Below are 5,919 nucleotides of genomic sequence, written 5' to 3' on the forward strand. Positions count from 1 at the left end.
TCAAGGCCATCATTCAGCAGCCCACAATAATTTTCCTCCCCCCCCCCCTTTCTTTTCTTGCTACACAAGCCCATTGCCCTCCGAGGAGTTAAAGGAGTGGTTGCTGCTTTGGCCAAAATGTCTCTCCTTTAGGCAGGAATTGCCTGTTTTATTTCATAGACCTTTTGGGAAAAATCATTCATGATCTGCACAGTAAGGAAGACAGACAGACAAATCTTGTTAGAATCAGCCAATTAATATATTTGCATCTCTCATCTGCCACCTCCACCCTCCACACAGTAAAGGTGGGAATCCAAAGTGAGGCAGCCAGCAAATGTGAAATTTCCTTCCTTTGGCAAGGCAATGGTGGCTGTCCACTTCTCCCTCTTCTTTCTAAGGAGAGGATGGGAACAACAAAAGAGGGTGACTGCATCTTCCAGGCAGAGGAGAATCTGCCTGCTCTGCTGAAGGGAAGGGCTCTTGCCTTGTCTATGTGGGAGAAGATAATGTTTGTGTTTAAAAGTGGCACAGTGGAACAGCAACACATCAACTTAGCATAGTATACATGCTATACATATTGTACTGAAAGGCACCTCAAATATATTACAGCTGTGCTGCATCATTTAGGGAGATATTAAAAAGAAGATGAAAACAGAGAGACTTTATCTTCTCCTTTAATGTCACAACCCATTGAATACAACACAGCATTGTCACTAGAGATAACACCACCTATACTGTTTGGGTATAGATTAACTATCCTTACAGGCTAAACAAAAAAATAATTAGGAGCTCACTGAATCATACAAACAAACAAACAATAAACAGAGGCCTTAGTGTTGTTTGAGAAAAGAGCACGGCAGCTCTAAAAAAAGGTGGGATAGAATGCTCTGTCAGACATTCTCAAACTTTTTTTTATCCACAGCCATAAAAACAATTTGAAAGAGATATATAGTAGGTTGAATCAGGACTGTATAAGATGCATAATGAACCTTATAAGGTGGTGTGTGAAAAACAGTTTCCAGTCTATGGCCCCATCAAATGTGCCAGGCCCCTCCCGGGGGCCATATGGCCCCCGTTGAGAATGGCTGCAAAGTCTAAGTCAAAATACATTTGAAAGCTATAATTTAATTCAACCCAAACCCCACCAAAAGCAATCCAAACAGCGAGCTATATACCTGTGTGGACAGGCCATCTTTGTAAAGCAGCTTTCAATGTTATTATGGACTCAGGTCAGGCAACCTGGCAGGCCCACTTTATGCAGCTTGCTCTACGCCTCTCAATATTTGTAAACTGAGCTATCTGTTTCATGTAATGTTAGAGCCAGTCCTGTGCCTTAATGTGGCCCTGGATTAGCTCATCTCTCTCTGTCTGTAAAACAATGCCCCTTGCTAAAACCAAACCACCCTTTTCCACCCATAAGTAATGCTTTCAACTCCCTCTCTTCCATGTATCAGTACTGATGAGAATGAATGAGCATCTGTTCAAAATTTTTATGGCTGACATCCTCCAGACTGGTGCTGAGGGGAAAGTTGCACTTCATAGTGACAGCAGTGATCTCTTTCTGGCATGGTTCAGCAAACACATATCCTTCTTGATAGCTGCTTCTCAAATGCCATCATTTAGAGCCAGGGGACTCACAGGTTGGAAACCACATTCAAAATGACGTTACCGTCCTGCAGCTTATATCCTATTACTGAGAGAAGGATAGTTACATCTAAATTCAGTTTTTTTTTCATTTCTCCAGACCAAGCACCAATATTAAATTCTTCTTTGATGCTAACTGCTGTTCTCGGGTTGTTTGTCCCTCAGGTGTCCCTGGGCCTTCAAAATCCACCTCTTTCTCAGTATCTTTATTATAGCTCTTTTCCCGAAACTATGTTTTCAAATAATGTTATTTATTTATTTATTTATTTATTTATTTGATTTATATGCCGCCCACTCTACCCAAAGGTCTCTGGGCGGCTCACAACAACCAATAAACTTTACTCCATTATAAATCATACTATACAGTAACTTTGAGAGGCACAATTCAAACTTTTTAAAAGTTTTAAGTCCTGTTGCAGGAACAGTAATACAAACTTCCCCTAACTGGAGATCTGTATTTTGATTGGCATCTCTGTCCCTGCTATTACCTGACAGCATGGCAGTAATAGACAGAATCTCATTAGAACAGTTGTAGTCGCAACTTGCAATAACCATTTTAGCCAGCTGTGGATCAAGTGGAAATTCTGCCATCATGGATCCAAGTTCAGTCAAGTCTCCATCATCATTTAAAGCAGCTAGGTAGTTCAAAAGCTCTAGGGCTCTCATCAAAGTTTCTGGAGCTGGTGGATCCATAAAATCAAAGTGTACCAAATCATCTATACCAAGTTTCTTCAGCTGTAATACCACGGAACCTAAATTGGATCTCAAAATCTCAGGATACGTGTTGTCCTGCATCTCAGTTTTGTATGCTTTCTCTGTGTATAGCCGGAAACATTTACCTGGTCTAGTACGACCAGCACGGCCAGCTCGCTGCTGAGCAGAAGCTTTACTTATTGCAGTCACTAAGAGAGATTCCACTCTTATTCGAGGATTGTATACCTTCTGTTTAGCAAATCCAGGATCAATGACAAATACAACACCGTCTATCGTCAATGACGTCTCAGCGATATTAGTTGATACAACAACCTTTCGTCCTATTGCACCATTTGGTTTTTTTGGAGGGGGTGGCTCAAAGATTCTCTGTTGCTGCTGAGGTGGAAGTGTGGAATATAATGGAATGATCTTAATGTCGCCAACTTCAGGGCCCAGATCATCAATTTCACGCTTTATCCTCTTACAGGCTTCATCTATCTCCTCTTGTCCAGTAAGAAAAAGCAAAAGATCTCCTTCTTCTTCTTCACACATATGAATCTGGATTACAGTACGAATAGCAGCTTCAAGATAATCCCTTTCTGGTTCTGGAGTATAAAAGATCTCCACAGGATGTGTACGGCCCGGGATGGTGAGGAGAGGGCAATTATCAAAATAAATCTGGAACTTGCCAACAACTGCCTCAGATTTTATATCCGTTCCAGAAGAGCCACAGTCTTTTGTCTATAAATCTAAGAAGGCAACACTAGACTTTACGAAAATTAATCTACATCAACTTTTCTTTAAAAAATAGTTTCACTTTGTGGCATAATATGATATACTGGGGTTGGGAGTAGTAAAATGCAATAAAAAAATAGAAGAAATGTTAATCCCATCTGCTCTACAATTAGAAAATGACAAAAGGGGAAAGCAGATTTTGACCTACAAGAAAAGAGAAATTAAAGCAATGAAAGCTGTATAACTAGCTTCAGGACAGAAGCATGCGTGTATCTGAAGTATTTAAAAGTTTTATTTCAAAATGAAGCACAAACATATTAGTTTTAATTTTAATTTTTTTTATTATTCCTTATGCTTTAGTTTTATTTGTATTTTGTTTTGGCCTGATAGGGTGGGTGGGGTTAAACCCAGGTGTACAGCCTGGGGGTACTCCTGGATTGGTCTCTGAGTCTGGATGCCCTGCTTTCAGCTGTAGCCAGAAGTGCATTTGCACAGTTAAAACGAGTGTGCCAGTTGTGCCCACTCATGGAGTAGTCTGATTTGGCCATGGTGATGTCCGGAGTGGATTACTGCAATATACTTTTTTACATGTAATGCCTTAGTTACATCCTGGGTGGATTTCTGTAACACACTCTACATGGGGCTTCCTCTGGAAAGTGTCGGGAAGCTTCAGCAGGTCCAAAGCGCAGCAGCCAGATTGCCAACTGGGGCCAGACACAGGGATCACACAACTCCCTTGTTGCAGCAGCTCCACTGGCTGCTGATCTGTTTCTGCGGAGAATTCAAAGTGATGGCTTGAACCTATAAAGCCTTAAACGGTTTGGGCCCAGGCTGTTCATCTCCCTTTATGATCCCACTTGGGTGTTCTGATCTTCAAGGGAGGCCTTTCTCACCACCATCACAGGTGTGTTTGGTGGGGACACGGGAGGGGGGCTCCTCTTTTGCTGCTCCAAGATTCTGGAATTCCCTCCCACAAGAGGCTAGACTGGCTCCATCTTTACTGTCCTCCCACAAGCAGGCAAGTACCTTTATCTTCAGGCAAACTTTCCCAGAGTGAATGGCTGCTGAGTGGGGTTTTTTAAATGTATTGTTATATCTTTCTGCTTTTAATGTGTTTTGATGTTGCTTATGTTTTTTGGTATTATATTCATTGATCCTTTTAGTATTTTATATTCATTGTTACTAACTCAAATACTGTCTTTAAATTATTGTAACCTGCCTCAAGTCCTTTTTAAGGAGAAAGTTAGGTTAAAAATATTTTAAATAAATAAATAATTTTGCTAGCAGAGACCAGCATGGCTGCCTTCTAAAAAGAAGTTGGAACTTCTTGAGCAGTAATTCCATCAAATCCTATCTAAATTTCTAAGGTACCAAGCTCCTCTGCCTTCAATAGTATTTTCTTCTTAATAAGTGCCCCCCCAGTAAGTGCAGATATGGATCACAGCCAAAGTAGAGGCAAACAATTAAAGTCCCATACCCGCCCCCCGCCCATGATGGCCCTGATCACTATAAGGTCCACTCTGCTTACATTTGGGTAAGCAGAAACAATGTATGTAGCACCATGCTGTGCAATAGAAATTATGTATAATTTGGCACTTGGTAACTATTCTACTATTTTATCAATTTGAATAGCTATGAATGCTCTGCCGAGCACATGGCTGCCACGGCAGGGATGCTTTGCTCACCCGCTCGGAGATTGATGTTGCAGGCAATGACACTGCTATCTCCAAGGGGAGGAGGGACAGAGCCTTTTAAGGCTCAGCATCTCTCTTGCCCGGCCTCTTTCTTCGATTGGCTGAGCAGGGAGAAGCTGAGCAGCTCCGTCTGAGGACTTTCTATTTTCCCGCATGTGGCTGATGCAGGGGGATTGGATTTTCAGGTCACGTAATGAGCGCTTCAGTTCATTTTTGGAGTGGTGGGACTTTCCCAGGTGGTCCATTATTTAGATGATTTTTTATTTTGTAGGAAGCCAGGGACCGCCCAATGTGAACACCTCATGCAGACGTTTCAGATAGTTACAAGGGAACGTGGTGTTCTGTTGGCTGCTTAGAAGTCAGAAGGTCCCTGTACGGTGATCACTTTTTAAGGAATTGAATTAGATACCATCCAACAATCGAGCAGATTGCCAGAAGTTAAATTAGTGGACCTCAGGATTTGAATTCAAAACCTCTTGCAGAAAAAATAAAGTTATGCTGAAGGAGCTACAAGAGGTAGTTGGTCACCTCAACTTTGTGTGCAAAGTGATTGCTCCTGGTAGGGCATTCCTGAGAAGGCTATGTGAAGCCATGAGTGGGTTGAACAAAACACACCACAGACATAGACTTTCATCAAGGATGAAGGATGACCAGTGCACTTGGTTAAATTTATTGGATGGTTTTAGCAGCATTTCCTTTTGGATGGATGAAGTGCACTTAGGAGCAGAGTTCCAGGTCCATTCCGATGCTGCTCAAGGGGATACAGCATTTACTTTTGGGGCCACTGGAGTGCCGGCCTTTGGCCAATGGAGTGGCATGACTCCAAAGTCACCCGTGATTTTTTGGAGTTTTACCAATTGTAGGAGCCCTATGGCTTTGGGTGGACATTTGGGACAATTCTGCTGTCACGTTTTGATGTGACAATATGGCAGTGGTCCATGTTGTGAATACTCTTTCATCACTATCACAGAGGGTGATGAGATTGGGGAGAGCATTTACCTTGCATTGTTTGAACTACAACATTGTGTTCCAGGCCTGCTATGTGCCTGGTGTTAAAAATGAACTAGCTGATGCCCTGTTCCGTCAACAAATCAATCAGTTCAGGGCATTGGCACTGGCAGCTCAGGCTCAACCAGAGATATTGATGCAAGAGATATGGAGGATTGGAGGATTG

The 5,919-nt window shown here is 42.1% G+C and overlaps 1 pseudogene across 1 annotated transcript; it reads right to left on the reverse strand.

The window, feature by feature from the left end:
- Positions 1 to 1,890: 1,890 nt before the first annotated feature.
- On the reverse strand, positions 1,891 to 4,990 carry LOC144589107 (ATP-dependent RNA helicase DHX15 pseudogene; annotated as a pseudogene). The gene is made up of 2 exons (XR_013545008.1): positions 4,826 to 4,990; positions 1,891 to 3,057 (listed from the first exon to the last, which is right to left on the reverse strand). The product of XR_013545008.1 is annotated as an ATP-dependent RNA helicase DHX15 pseudogene (transcript).
- Positions 4,991 to 5,919: the final 929 nt, after the last annotated feature.

This window comes from Pogona vitticeps, chromosome 4 (genome assembly GCF_051106095.1).
Source record: "Pogona vitticeps strain Pit_001003342236 chromosome 4, PviZW2.1, whole genome shotgun sequence".
Lineage (NCBI taxonomy): Eukaryota > Metazoa > Chordata > Lepidosauria > Squamata > Agamidae > Pogona > Pogona vitticeps.